The sequence below is a fragment of the Ascidiella aspersa genome, chromosome 3, assembly GCF_963924565.1.
Source record: "Ascidiella aspersa chromosome 3, kaAscAspe10.2, whole genome shotgun sequence".
Lineage (NCBI taxonomy): Eukaryota > Metazoa > Chordata > Ascidiacea > Phlebobranchia > Ascidiidae > Ascidiella > Ascidiella aspersa.
In genome coordinates this window covers 20403013-20417853 of record NC_139449.1, presented here as the reverse complement: position 1 = coordinate 20417853, position 14841 = coordinate 20403013, and positions in this window count along the sequence as shown.

Below are 14841 nucleotides of genomic sequence, written 5' to 3'. Positions count from 1 at the left end.
CTGCTCAACAAAGCATTGGATGAACCTTGTTTTTATGTAACCTACGATTCAAGCTGCACCTTTATAAAAACAACTTTGGATGTATTTAAGAACAGTTCTCAACCTGTGATTGGCTACAATAAATCAAGTGAAACATATTAAGCTTTTAGGTCAAGAAACATTTGTTTAATAGCTCATTTCTTAGGTTTTGATTAACATAACAAATTAAAAAAACATTCATATTCAGCATAAAGGCAGCAAACTTGTACTGCTTCAGTAGTACCCTGAAACACATATCTGTAAAATAATTACAAATCGCAACTGGTTTAGAAATTTATTTTTAAGAAAACTTCAATGATACTCATGTTGGCTTAAAAGCCATGTTTAAATATCAGGTTCTGATTGCATTCAACTCCCTTTACACAAAATACTTAAATTTTTAGTCAGACATTCCTTTACTACTTCACAAGGGCTCGGTGAACTGTATTCATGTGAATGGATTTAGCGAGTTTTTATTTTGTAGCACTTTTCACCGAGATCTTTGTTGTGAAGCAACACATTAAGTATATAGGTGTGGAATTAAGGTATTAGTTGCCCCAAGGTCGTAAATTCCACGAAAACCTAATCTTTTTAGAAATTTAGGTGTAAAATCCCAGATTGGAAACTTTGGATTTGGCGCAAGGGAAATGATTTTGCGGTTTAAAATTGTGCTGCTTTAACAGCGGTATTTGTAAAATTTGCACAAATGGAAATGAAGTACTATACCAAAAATTACTACAGGTGACAGCTAAGTTTGGCACGTTTAACTGATTTTTTGCTGCTGAATGCATTTTATGCAAATTTTAAACAAAATGGGCAAATATGACCACAGCTAAGCACAATTGCGCTTCTGTTATAAAGTTGAACTGCTAAAGCTTGCACAGACAAAAATGTAAAATGTGGGGTTTCGTTTAGCAGTTAAAAAGTCTTTAAAGACCCAGCAACTTCATTACATAATTTTTGGCGGCCAACGATTCCCATGCCAAGTTCCTTGATATATAGGATAGAGATGCTTGTACCATGGTGCATTTATCACGGTGCAAAATGACGTTATTGGTGTGGTTTTGGTGAAGGCGGCTCAGAGTGCAACCGGGTTTGAAAGTTAAATTTGGTATCTTTTTCTTTCTTATAAAGATTATGAAACAATGCTGATTAATTTGTAGAAAATGTGTTGTAGAAGTTTACAACGCGCTTTAGAAAAAAATAGTGTTATTGTCAATGGAAGGCATAACGAATTTTACGAAAGATAAACTTGAATATACATAAAATGATAAAACAAAAAACAAAATCACAAATTACCACTAAAAGCCATTAGATAAATAAAATTGCAAATCTTTGATAAATAAAATTAAGATAATTAGATAAAAACACGGAAATTAAAAAAGAACAAGTTCAGCAGCACATTAAAACTTTTTGCAAAAATAATGCATTGTCTTAAAAATTGTTGAGAAGATTTTTTGAAGTCACTGGTGAATCTCAATACGTTCAATCCACAAGGAGTTTAAAATTATTATTATTATAATTATAAAACAACTTAAAGTGGTAAAATGTAGATTCATCTTTGATAAGAGGCCATACCTTGGGTCATCTATGTTTTTTTTCTTTATTAATTATAAATGTAATACTAAATTGAATACCTAACACAAAATGTAAAATGTAAGCACTTAATTTACGCGGGCATCTTAGGATTAAGCCGTAATATCATTACTGATTATTTTTTAATTAGCGCAGGGGTCGGCAACCTTTTTCTGATCGCGGGTCAAAACTAAGGCTTTTATTTTTTGATTTTGCAAAAAAGTCAATACTACACGTTAGAGAAAAATTGTCAAAATTATTTCAAGTCTAAATCATTGACAATTTCGTTATAAAATAAACAAGCTTTGACTTTTAGCCAGGGAGTCGAACCGTTTTTTTTTCCGGTTCAGGTTCGGTTCGGGTTCAAGGATTTTTTCGGAATCCTGTTCAGTTCCGGTTTCGTTTCGGAGTAATTTAAAAGTTCCGGTTCAGCTCCGGTTCGCCCATCGCTATTTCAAAACCGGTTCATATACATAATTTGCGTTAAATCTCAAAATGTGGGTCGATAAATGTAGAGAATAATGTTTGAATTGTAAGTTATTTAATCTAAGTTACGTGACGTATTAAGAAAACAGTAACTCGTTATTAAAATATCTTAAAACATAAAAAATCAATGATTTTTTCATTCATTATTCATATTTTTTCAGGGAGTTGAACCGTTTGACTTTTCCGGTTCAGGTTCGGTTCGGGTTTAAGAATTTTTTCGGAATCCTGTTCAGTTCCGGCTTCGGTTCGGGAAATTTAAAAGTTCCGGTTCAGCTCCGGTTCGACCATCGCTATTTCAAAACCGGTTCATAAAGTTCCGGTTCAAATACAATATAATTTGCGTTAAATCTCAAAATGTGGGTCGATAAATGTAGAGAATAATCTTTGAATTGTAAGTCATTTAATCTAAGTTACGTGATGTATTAAAAAAACAGCAACTCGATATTGAAATATCTAAAAAATAAAAAAATAAACGATTTTTTCATTCAATATTCATATTTTTTCATAAAATTTCGAATATGATGTAACTTGACTCTGTAAAATAGAAGTTGTGACGTCATGCAGGAGCTAACAGCTTTTATTTACAGGTTCGGGTTCGGTTAAGTTTCAGGTACTTTCAAATTGTTCGTTTCAGTTCCGGTTCGGCTCCTTAAAATCTTATAAAAACCGGTTCGGGTTCGGTTACGGTTCGGATAAAATTGACCCAAAACCGGTTCATAAAGTTCCGGTTCGGTTCCGGTTCGACTCCCTGTATTTTTTTCATAAAATTTCGAATATGACGTAACTTGACCCTGTAAAATAGAAGTTGTGACGTCATACAGGAGCGAACCGCTTTTATTTACAGGTTCGGGTTCAGTTAAGGTTCAGGTACTTTCAAATTATTCGGTTCAGTTCCGGTTCTGCTCCTTATAATCTTATAAAAAACGGTTCAGGTTCGGTTACGGTTCGGATAAAATTCAGGTTCGGTTACGGTTCGGATAAAAAACCCAAAACCGGTTCATAAAGTTCCGGTTCTGTTCCGGTTCGACTCCCTGCTTTTAGCGTCGTCCTGGCCGACCGCTCGGTACGGTATATTTTGTCACCCTATAGTGCGAGCGAAAAATTTTATCAAAATTTAGTTTTGAATTACATCCAACAACTTGTAATATATCTTTATTTTAGAAGAATGCGGTCGCGAGTTGGCAGAATTAACCAGTCCGGACTAGTTTATCGCAGCTTCGGTTCGACTAAATTTAATTTTGATTAAATTTAATTTTAAAACCGTTCTAATAGATTGCCGGTTAAATTTTTAAGACTTTTTGGCAAGAGATAAAAACCTTGTTTTACGATTCTTGGATGGATACTAAAGAAACCTATAAATTTAGTCAAAGTCAAGCGCAAAAGGTGCTGTAACCCCCATCCCCAAACCACATTAAGGTTTTTCGCCAATAACTATATTCACCGCCCTATCTCGAGTACCTATAATTAGTCGAGACCAAATGGTAATATTAAATGCAAATAGGCCTATTGGTGATAATGTCCGCCTATTCTTTGATATTATGGAGTCCTACGATTTTTATAAAATTCCGTGCTCCATATACTTTCTTCGGACATTTACTTAAGGGTTTGACACTGTTAGTTGAGGTTAGACTATATTTACGCAGCATTAGGAAATTTTGACTTTGGGAACAGAGGCGCCCGCAAAAAAAATTCCAGGGGGGGAGCAATCACGGGCGTATCCAGAAAATCAAATAGGGTGGTCCTGAATTTTCAACTTAGTGAATTTTCCTTATTTCCATTTAACGTTTATTGATAATGACGTCATAAAATGGTGATTGCAAGACGTCTTTCGCAAACTTTTAGGTCAGATATCCTAAAGTTGCTTTTCTGTGGTGGCAAACCTAAAACTGGTCCAGCAAAAACTGTAGATGTTTTTCTTAGTGTAGTTTATGTAGAATAACACACCACGCCTTGCCCTTGCCACAAATCACTTCAAAACACCAAAGCGAACCTTTAGACGCAAAACGAACACGTCCGTCGTCGATACTCCTGCCATAGGCGCCAACTGCGAAACCGCTTAGTGTTCAATCGTTAACATCAGGCAGAAAATAAATCAAGACCGTAAAATATGTGTGATTAGTTGTGGTAGAATCATAATTCTACTATCAGCAGTGCAGTTTCCCCAGTTTTAATGAACGGGACTAGCGCTAAATTATAAGCACGTCTTTTGCCACCTGTAATACCAAACGTAGATTGTTTTTCCCGGGTGTTATTATGCCATGATCAGCACAACATCTGCGCCGTGCTGTGTGCCAGATCAGCTAAAATAGAAGCTGCGGTAGGGGGAAAATAGGTTGTGTCAATTGCACCTTAACACGTGGTCTTAGAATATGCCTAAAGAGCATAATTTTGCGTTAACTATCATTACATAAAAATGTAGACCTTAAAACGCGCAAGATAGTTACCATTTTCTTTTTAAGAATCTGCTTCAGTTAGTTAGACAAATGCCGATGTTGCACCATCGGATATTAGCGCAGAGAGCGAACATCGAGAAATGTATGTGTCTAACTCGACGTTTTTTATCTAGAAAAAAAGAAAAAAGGTTTGATTAAGCGTTGTCGATTGTCGAATACACCCTTGCTAATCAGCAAACCTAAACGATTAACGCAAGCGAAAAACTATCCTGCGTTTACGGTCGGCCAAACAAAGGACGAAAAACGACGTTATGCGCTCGATTTTGGTTTCGCATTAGTTTAAGGCGTGTGAACCAATTACATTAAAACACTGCCGCTTCGGACAGCTTGTAAACCCCGACAAAAACGAACAAAAAACGATAGTCACTTACAAAAAGGGGGGTAAGAACCCCCAATTCCCCTGAATTCGCCACTGGGGGCAATCGATATTGCATATGTAACCTTCAGAAGTAATACGTATTACACTTACAAATAATACTAATAATCGCATTTTGAAATTCCAGGGGGTGGCATCTAATTTACAAAAAAAATATTCTTCCAGTAAATTTGCCCGATTCATGAGTGCGTATACTAAAAAATAAATTATTTCAGTTTCTTAAATGTTAAATAATTATTATACTAAAAGTGGTGTTTAGCATGAAAACACAAAAGTCGCCCATTGATCGCGCGAAGTGCGAAAATTGCCTTTATAGTTGGTTTGTATTAGGTAAACTTTAATATAGGAGACCCGCCCCATACATAAAATTTCTCGTGCTTGATATCTCTCCTAATGAATACGAAGTCAGCCCTTGTTATAAAAGTTACACGTTAGGCTATTACAATTGGGTTAACGCGTCCGATTATGAACAGAGTGCCTTAACTAAAAAAAAATACCAAAATCAAAATACACGACAAGAAAATTGTTTTATGTGCAAAAATTAGGATAAATAATCCAATTTTACGAAAAAATGCTTAATGAAAACACTTAATTGCAACTCTAGTCATTTGTCTAAAAGACTTTAAGTCAAGTCAAGTTATTTTGCCGAAAAGGCTTAAGTCAAGTCAGGTCGTCTGTTTCAGGGTTCGGCAACCTTTCGTATACAGTGTGCCAGTTTATGAATAATATCAAAACAACAACGACTCGCGTGCCAAACATTTTTCTATATTTGGTTTTGCATTGGCAACCAGGGCTGCGAAGTCGGTTGAAACAAGACTCCGGCCAAATGTGCAATTTCATCGAGTTCCGAGTCCGGCTCAGACTCTACAGCCCGTATTTTACTGATTTACGTAACTAAAATAAGATGGATATTCAGCAATTCACTCATAAGGGTCATAGAAAATATGCTACTACATACTAGTCCACCTTAAAAAGTTAAAAATTTACAGTTTGCTGCCTTATCAGTTTCAAAATTTGGTATTGCGCATGCGCACACGTCGGACTCGGGTGGTTTTATGTAGTCTTACCCGAGTCCGACTCCGTAGCCCTGCTATGATCTGACATATATTTTACGCGTCATTAAACCTAATTTTAGAAGTTAAATTCTGTAAAGACACCCTAACCCTGCTAAAAAAACTGTCACGAACACAATACTGTGTCCGCTATTTTTGTATATACCCTGACGCTTTTCAGCCGATCCAAGAAGTGTTAACTATCAGTTTCGCTTTTCGCTTGGTTTCCCAGTAGCACAAAAACACACGTGTTTACTTTTAATGTAGAATGCCCTACTTTAGGGGTCGGGAAACTATGGCTCGCGAGCCATATATGGCCCTTTTTGTGACACCATATGGCTCTTTTGATGGAAGAATCTAGCTTTCAGAAAACTCTAAGCTATCACATTTTCAGCATGATCGCAAATAAAACTGCACGCGGGGCTTTCCTAACTTTATTTTTCCTTTTTTACCACACAATTTTGTTGGCGCTTCGCGCGAATACTATTTGTTTTTCGAGACTGTTATGCCGTTTTATGGAATTTCTTAAAATACAAAAGGCCCTATTCTTTCGACATAAATCCGTAACTAAAGTTGGGAAAACTTATTTGTTTTTGTGCGTATAGTATATTCTGTTCGTTAAAAGAGAACTAAATAAATGGCCCTGCTCAATTTACTGCTTTTTGTCAATCCACAACTAGATGTTAAACAGGTATTATATGGCTCTCATTTATATACAACCAAGAATATTTGGCTTATATGGCTCCCTTAGCTAAAAAAGGTTTCCGACCCCTATCCTATTTTAACGCAGTAAAAAACATCACGCCAATTTTAGGGTACTGTGATGTAATACGAACGATTAGTCAAAAACAAGTTTAACGCCCACACAAAATAATATTAATACAACAGTTAAGACACTAAATTGTGACACAAACACTGCAGATTAAACTGCAATTGTGTGCAACCATTTAGTTAGCCCTAGTGTTAGTGATGTAATAATAATGTTAACAATGGGATAGTGGTGTAATGGTTGCACTTTCTTAAGGTGATATAACGTGTGCGTTTAATTATTTGGTGTGCCTTGTAAAATCATCTCGCGTGCACTTCTGGCACGCCTGCCAGAGTTGCCGCCATGGGCGCCCGCACGGGGGAAAGGGGGGCACTCCCCCCCCTGGAATTTCAAAATGCGATTATTAGTATTATTTATAAGTGTAATATGTATTCCTTTTTTATTTTTTATTTTTTTATAATAAAATAAATAGCGAAAAAAACGGACAAGAAAAACAAATCAAAACAGTAAAGCTCTCAAGCAGCCAACGATCATTTAATTTTGTGTATCGTCATACTTCCTCTTTTTAAAGCCGAATATCGCTCGGAAGTTCGCACAGAAGATAGCAACAGTAAAAAGCGTAACATAGTCGGGACAGTGTCGGCATATTTACATTGATAAATATATCGCGCGCATAAAAAGGACACAATTCACAAATGTTTTGCACGGTTCGTTTTTGTGCACTCCAAAGAGTAATTGCTCGCGGGAAAAAACACACGATATTCGTAGTTTAGTACTTAACCACGCACTCACGTTTTCCCAGTATAGACACGTAACAGGACACAAATAAAACAAGTGGTACAGGGTTTCCGTGGCCTTTTTGCAAAAAGTACATTGGTTAGATTCGGTTTTACCAAACGAATAAAGGGAGTCATTTGTAGCAATTGCGCCCAAGTTAAGCTTTATCTGAAAGCTTCTTAGTTTGTTTTCGATTGTTGAATTATGGAGGTTGCGGTAAATTTTCTCCCATGGCAGACGTGCACTCCCGCAATTTAAGGTCCAGTTCCATTTTAATTGAGCTTTTGGAGGAAAGAGAATTGTTGTTTGTATTTTTTCGTAAACCGATTTGGTGGAGTTATACTGCTGGATAAATAATTTTAATGTTTGGGTTCTATACGATCGGAAGGTTGTTGCGCTACCCGAATCCCATTCTTCTGGGAGACTCGATATTAATTTTATGAATTGGACAAAATCTGTGTTGTTAGGTGTAAAGTTAAATTTATTTACTAATGTGTCATATTGTATACTCACCGTTTCTATTCAATAAATCCTGGTGAAAAATTATATTGGAATCTATAAGTGATGGCATAAACAAAACATTTGAGCGGAATTTTACTTTTTTGTTTAGCCAAAGCGGACGGCTGTTTGACTTTGGATCTATAATTTCCAAGAGTTGTTTGCACGCCGTTATTGCGCAACGTAACGTTCGCATAGGAAGTATACGCCTTGTGATTGCATTGTTTGTTCCTATGTTCCCATTAAGAAGCGCTTCTAATCTGTCACCTTGGATAAAGGGGCCTTCGATTTGTTTCCAATCAGCTTCCGCGTTTTCGTCAAGTAGTTTAGAGATCCATTTCGTATATAAGGCTAACAAGTAATTATCTATATTGATCATTCCTGCCCCCCATTTGCAATACTCGCACTCAAAGTCTCTCTTTTCACCCTCTCCCATTTGGACCCCGAGAGCAGTGAAGAATTCCGCTTCTGTTGTTTCCGCTTCTAATAGTTTTGATTGTTCTGCCTTAATTTTTGGGAGATTTAGTGTTTTTAATTTTGAGGCGATTAAGGTTTTGTTCAATAGATCTCCGTTTTGTTTGTAGAGTTGCTTGTAAAAGTCAACTAGACCGTCCAAAATGTTGTTTTGGTCAGTTATTATTTTATCATTTACAAAAAGTCTGTTAATACCCTTTTTTTCGCAATGTCTTTTTTCCAAATTTAAAAAGTATTTTGTATTTTTCTCGCCCTCCTCTGCCCAGCGAGCCCTACTTCGCGATATGGCGCTTTTAGTTTGGCGCAGCATTAGTTGGTCGAGTTCCGATTTAAGTTTGGACAATTTTTCGTGCAAGGGGCCTAATTCTGTTTCAGGGTTCTTGAAAATAGCGTCTTGCGTCTCGCCAATCAGTTTTTCCAAATCGATTTGCTTAATATTTAGCCTTCGTTTTAGTTCGGCCGCATATCTAATAGTTTCTCCCCGAACAACTGTTTTCAAGGCGTCCCATCTTACATGTGGGTCGGTTTCGCCTATATGGTTTTCTTCTCTATAATAAGTGATTACCTTTCTTATTTTATCCTTGTAACGCTGGTCATTTAATAGTGATGTATTAAATTTCCAGTAGCCTCTACCGCGTGGTGCTGGGTTAATGTCAGCCCCTAGAGTTTCTATATTATGATCGGACATTATACCGGGGACTATGTCTACATTTTTAATGTTTTCGACGAGAGATCCGTCAATTAAAAAGAAATCTAAACGCGATGATGCCGCTGGTAGTTTCTGAAGCCTTGAGAACTTTTTAACGGTTGGAAATTTGTGGCGAAAAATATCTGTTAGTTTGTAATGTGTCATATATTGCAAAAGACTTTCTCTTGCTTTTCGGTTACGATGTTTTTTACTTCCATTTTGATCTAGGACATTGTCCAGAACTAGATTAAAGTCCCCTCCCATGATTATTGGGGCATCGGAAAAGCTGTCAAGTACGGCGAATAAATTGATGAAAAATTCTGGGTCGTCCTTATTAGGCGCGTAAACATTAACAATTACTATTGGGGTTGCATTTATTGTAATTTCAACCATTAAGTATCGACCTTCTTATGGTCTACCCTTGTGCCTGAGACGGAATAGGATAAGTTTTTGTCGATTAGTATTGCCACCCCTCTACTGCTTGAGGTGCCGTGCGCCCAAAAAGCTTCCCCTCCCCATTCCATACCCCATAACTTTTCGTGCTTAGCACTACCATGGGTTTCCTGCAAAAGGGCAACGTGACACTTTTTACGACGTAAAAAAATTAAAAATCGATTTTCTTTTCATAGCAATGTTTAAACCTCGAACGTTGTGTGAAACAATATTTAAAGACATAAAAATAGTATTTAAACGCGTTCGACGCCAATATCAATGTCCCACTCGTACTCCATGCCACAATCATATCTAAACGCTTTATTGGGACCCATAAGACAGGAATGCTTTTTCCCGCAACTACAGTTGACGTAATATGTATTACTCATGAAGGTTAAAAATATTATACATTATCCATTGCCCCCAGTGGCGTATCCAGGGGGCGGGCGAGTTCTTACCTCTTTTTTTTTGTAAGTGATATAATTGTTTTTTGTTCGTTTTTGCCATGGTTTAACAAACTGTTCGAAGCGGCGTGCTTCTTAAGTATTTAAGTAATTGGGTCTCGCGTCTTAATCAAATGCGAAACCAAAATCGAGTGCAAAACGCCGATTTTCGTCTTTTGTTTGGTCGACCGTTGAAACTTAAGGTTTTACTCGCTAATTTCACAAGGCTACACCCAGACGTCTCTCTCCGCTGTAGGCGGTAAGCCGCTCGTAATATACGCTAAAACAAAACTCCTTTTCACGAGAACCGACGCCCTCCCGGAAACCCCAGGCCTGCCTTACAGGGCGGCCGTTTCGTGGAAAGATAACATTGGGCGGACCTTTTAGTGAGAAGTTAAACCGCGCCGGAAAACAAGCGATAAATAATCGTGAGATTTGCAGAAATGTTTGGAGACAGGAAAAAACATGTCTAAAGTTCAATTAACGGCGAACACCACAGCGCACAAGAATATTACGTTAATATACAATTATACATGTCTCGAAATGCGAAAACCTAATTCCTAGCCCTACATTTAAGAACAAAGGTGCAAAATTAATAATGAATGTTAGAATTTACAGTCGGCGTAATTAGCAACCGGTGATAATTTTGTAGTGCTAATTAAGCACGTAACAACCGTAAACGCTGGAAGTTTTTCTGTTTCGTTGTTTGTTTAGGTTGACTGATTTACAAGTGTGTATTCGACCAGGGCTGCCACTCCTAGTGGTTTTCCACTGAGTCTAGTGGTTTTTCAAATAATCTAGTAGTCTAGTGGTTTTCTTGGAGAATCTAGTGTTTTTTTATCACCTTGAAATCGAGTAATATACTTTATGTTATTTCCCGCATACCATTGTTAAAATTGATAGCTGAATGAAAAATTCTCTTTTTAAACCAAATGTGAAAAGCCTGATCATGTTTTGTGATCGTCGATGGCTCGATGCTTGTTAATAACAAGTTGTTATACTGATTACTGTCAGGGTCAGGCAGCTGGCTTTGTCTAGAAATCCCTACATCTGTCGGGCTCCACGTTCTTGGTCTAGGCCGCAGGGGTGGGAAATTATTTTTATCCGCGGGCCGCATGAGAAACCTAAAATTTTGTACCGGGCCGGGTCAAATATAGGATCTAAAATACATACAATATGACGGTGTAAAACACATATTCAACCAATTTGTTATTACGTTTAGAGTTGTGCGAAAATGTGCAATTTAAGTCGATTTTGAGGGTCACGAAACGATTAAGAAGGTCACGAAACGTCGCGCGAAGGATAAGGATAAGGATAATATTTTATTTAGAACGTCAAAAAAAAAAAAAAAAAAAAACGAGAATCGCCGAAATCACAATGTTTTGAAATATTTGACGTTCCCAGGAGACAGCGAAAGACCGTAAGGTTCATCGAGTCAGCTGTCTCCTGGTTTAGATTCAGTTCGAAAAAACGATAAAATTGGAATGCTAAATTCAAATTACATAATTGACATTACTTGTATTACTTACAATACAATACAATACAATGCGAAGCGCGAAAAATTTGCGACTATGTTTGTTTGAAAATGCAAACTTTAATTTAGATTTAGATGGTACGTAAAGCATTGAGCACCGACTAAAAATGTATATTGCTTGATATATTAGCGTTTATTAAGTTGTGGGGCGCGTTGCCCCAAAACTTAAGATTAAATTACGTGAAAATTTCGTACGAAAAACCTACCTATATGTTTTTTTTTCTTTTTTAAAACTTTAAGTTATCGATGTGTTACAAAGTTCTCGTGAAACATACGAGAAAGACATAAGAGATTCGCGCGAAGCGCGAAAAGAATTTCCGTTTTAGCATTTAGAACAGGCTAAAAATCGAATTTAGCGGGGTCTTGGCAAGATCTGTCAACTTGCCCTGGTTTTCGCTTAGCCTATGTATTTTATTGAAAGTAAGCCGCGGGCCGGATTAAACTGCTTGGCGGGCCACTGCTTGGCGGGCTAGGGTATAGGTAGTGCTGGCGAATTATCCCGCAAAATGAAAACTCACCTTTTAAAAAGTCGGCCTCTTGGGAGGAATTTCTGGCAATCTCTGGCTAGGTTATAATTATTTATAGTGAATAGAACTGCCCCACAAGGCCAAAACCCAATCTTGGCTCGTACCCTTTTATTGTACTTTACAGTTCGATTGATATCATAGTCGGATACAGCAAACTTTGAAGATGTTGTATAAGTGTTGACAGAACTCCAGCACATAACAATAAGTTTTTATCGCCGACGTTTTTAAACTTTAATCGGTTGAATAATGACAATTTGAAAGCGTGACTGAAACCGTACAAGACTGATAGTGATAAATAGATATACAGAAATATGCTAAGTTTGCGATATAAAGTTAAAACAACCAAACAAAGAATGACATTTTAATGCACGGTATAGACAGCATTATGCATAAAAAGAACAATACTACCGAACTCAAAACCACTGTTATTGCTACATTTTTTAAGTAGTGCCCAAGAAATATTTAACAAGAAAAGGCAATAAAAGCAGAGCTTTTCTTAGCTGGATTTATGGCTGAGCATCACACACGTTTCGGCAAAGTAACGCCAAGGGTAGTATAGTGAAGTTTTTGTAAATTATCTCGCTTTTATAATGTTTTCAAGTCCTTGTTATTTTTTTAATTTTGATGCGATAATAATGTGTATATTTAGAAAATAGTTGCTTTAATAATGCAATTATGGCACAAAGACTTAAAAATAATCTATTTTTTACGTTGATTAAACGCCTGGCGATGTTAACCGACATAAAAATGGCCATTGGTTGTCGCGATAACAATCTAGTTTTTTTTTCTGGATATAGTGTTTTTTTATTGTCCAATCTAGTGTTTTTTTTAATTTTGATAGTGGCAGCCCTGTATTCGACAATTGACAACGCTGTCAAACCTTCTTAATGTTTTTCTCGCCGAAAAACGTCGAGTTATACGCAGTATGTTCCACGCTGTTCGGTAAAATCGACATTTGTTTAACTGAAGCAGATTTTTAAAGGAGGTATAATGTTGACTTTCGTGCGCGTTTCAAAGTCTCCATTTTTAAGTAATGATGGTTAACGCCAAATTATGCTCTTTAAGCATACTCTAAGACAGGGGTCGGCAACCTTTCGTATGTAGTGTGCCAGTTTATGAATAATTTCAAAATATCAACAACTCGCGTGCCAATGAAAAAATTTCCACGGTTGAAAACAACCCGAGTCTGACTCCGGCTAAATGTGCAATGTAATCGACTCCCGAGTCCGGCTCAGACAACCTGTATTTCAACGATTTACGTATCTAAAATAAGATGGATAATCAGCAATCCACTCATAGGGGTCATGGAAAATATGCTGCCGATTAGGGTAGTTTTACCTTACTCGAGTCCGACTACGCAGCCCTGCTGTGATCTGACATATAATTTACGTATCTTGGGAGACGCTGTTAAACCTAATTTCATAAGTTAAATTCTGTAGAGATACCCTAACCCTGCTGAAAAACAACGTCACGAACACAATACTGTGCCCGCTATTTTGGAATATACTTCGACGCTTTTCAGCCGATAGCTAGAACTGTCATTAATATCGGTTTCGCTTTTAGCTTGGTTTCTCAGTCGCCCAAAACACACTCTTATACTTTCAATGTAGAATGCCCTGCTTCGGTGGCTTTACCGCAGTAAACATCACGCCAATTTTAGGGCATTGTGACGTAATACGAACAGGTTGGTCGTAAACAACAAGTTTAACACAAAAAATAGTGTTAAATACAACAGTTGTCCGGAAAAAACGATCTTCGTTTAGTATTGCAAAGTGGTGAAAGACATGCTTGTAATTTAGCGCTCGTTCCGTTCATGGAATTTAAAAAAAACTGCGCTGCTGATAGTCGAATTATGTGTGATTTTACCACAATTAATCACACATATTTCACGGTCTTGGTTTGTTTTTTTGCCTGAAGTTAACGATTGCGCACCGTGATTTCGCAGCTGGCGCCTAACAGGATTGTCGACGACGCACGTGGTCGTTTTTGCTGGACGTATTGGGCTGTTTCTGATTAGTTTTTTTATCACGTCTTGCAATCACCATTCTATGACGTCATACTGTTACTGTTTATGACGTCATTATTCATTAACGTCAGACGAAAAATAGGGGAATTCCCTAAGTTAAAAATTCAGGACCCCCCTTTTTGATTTTCTGGTTACGCCCCTGGTTGCCGCCCCCTGGTCTGTTTGGATTATCGTTTTAAGGTCTGGTATTATGGTTCATTTAATCCAGGGGTGGCAAGAACGCCTAAATTTGGTATAAGTTAGACCGGTTTGAAAGTCGCAGTACGTCCTATATGGAACTTTCCAAAATGTCTGTTTTGCGAACTGGTAGGTTACATTTGCGTTTTGTTTTACGTCTTTTTAAATGGACTAAACATGACATAAAAAGTACGGCCCTATATAAATTACTATTTTTGCCACTTTAAGTAAAATGAACGATTAAATATATAGCGCTTCGGCAAAGTATTGTTTTACAGGATTTCACTGTGACTAAAGGTTAACGCCCTGGACCTTTCCATCGTGCAATTCTAGCCAAACATATCTAGTTAAAAAACATTCTACGCTTATAAATGCAGTATTCTGTTTTGTCAAATACGCAATTTTTTCCACCATTTTGCCAGCAGTCTCATTATCACATTACTTTTTGACGATGCTTTTTGTCGTCATTTTTAAACATTTCATCACCCGACCTTACGAAAATCGTTGATCGCTCCTAGCAGGCATGTCGCATATAT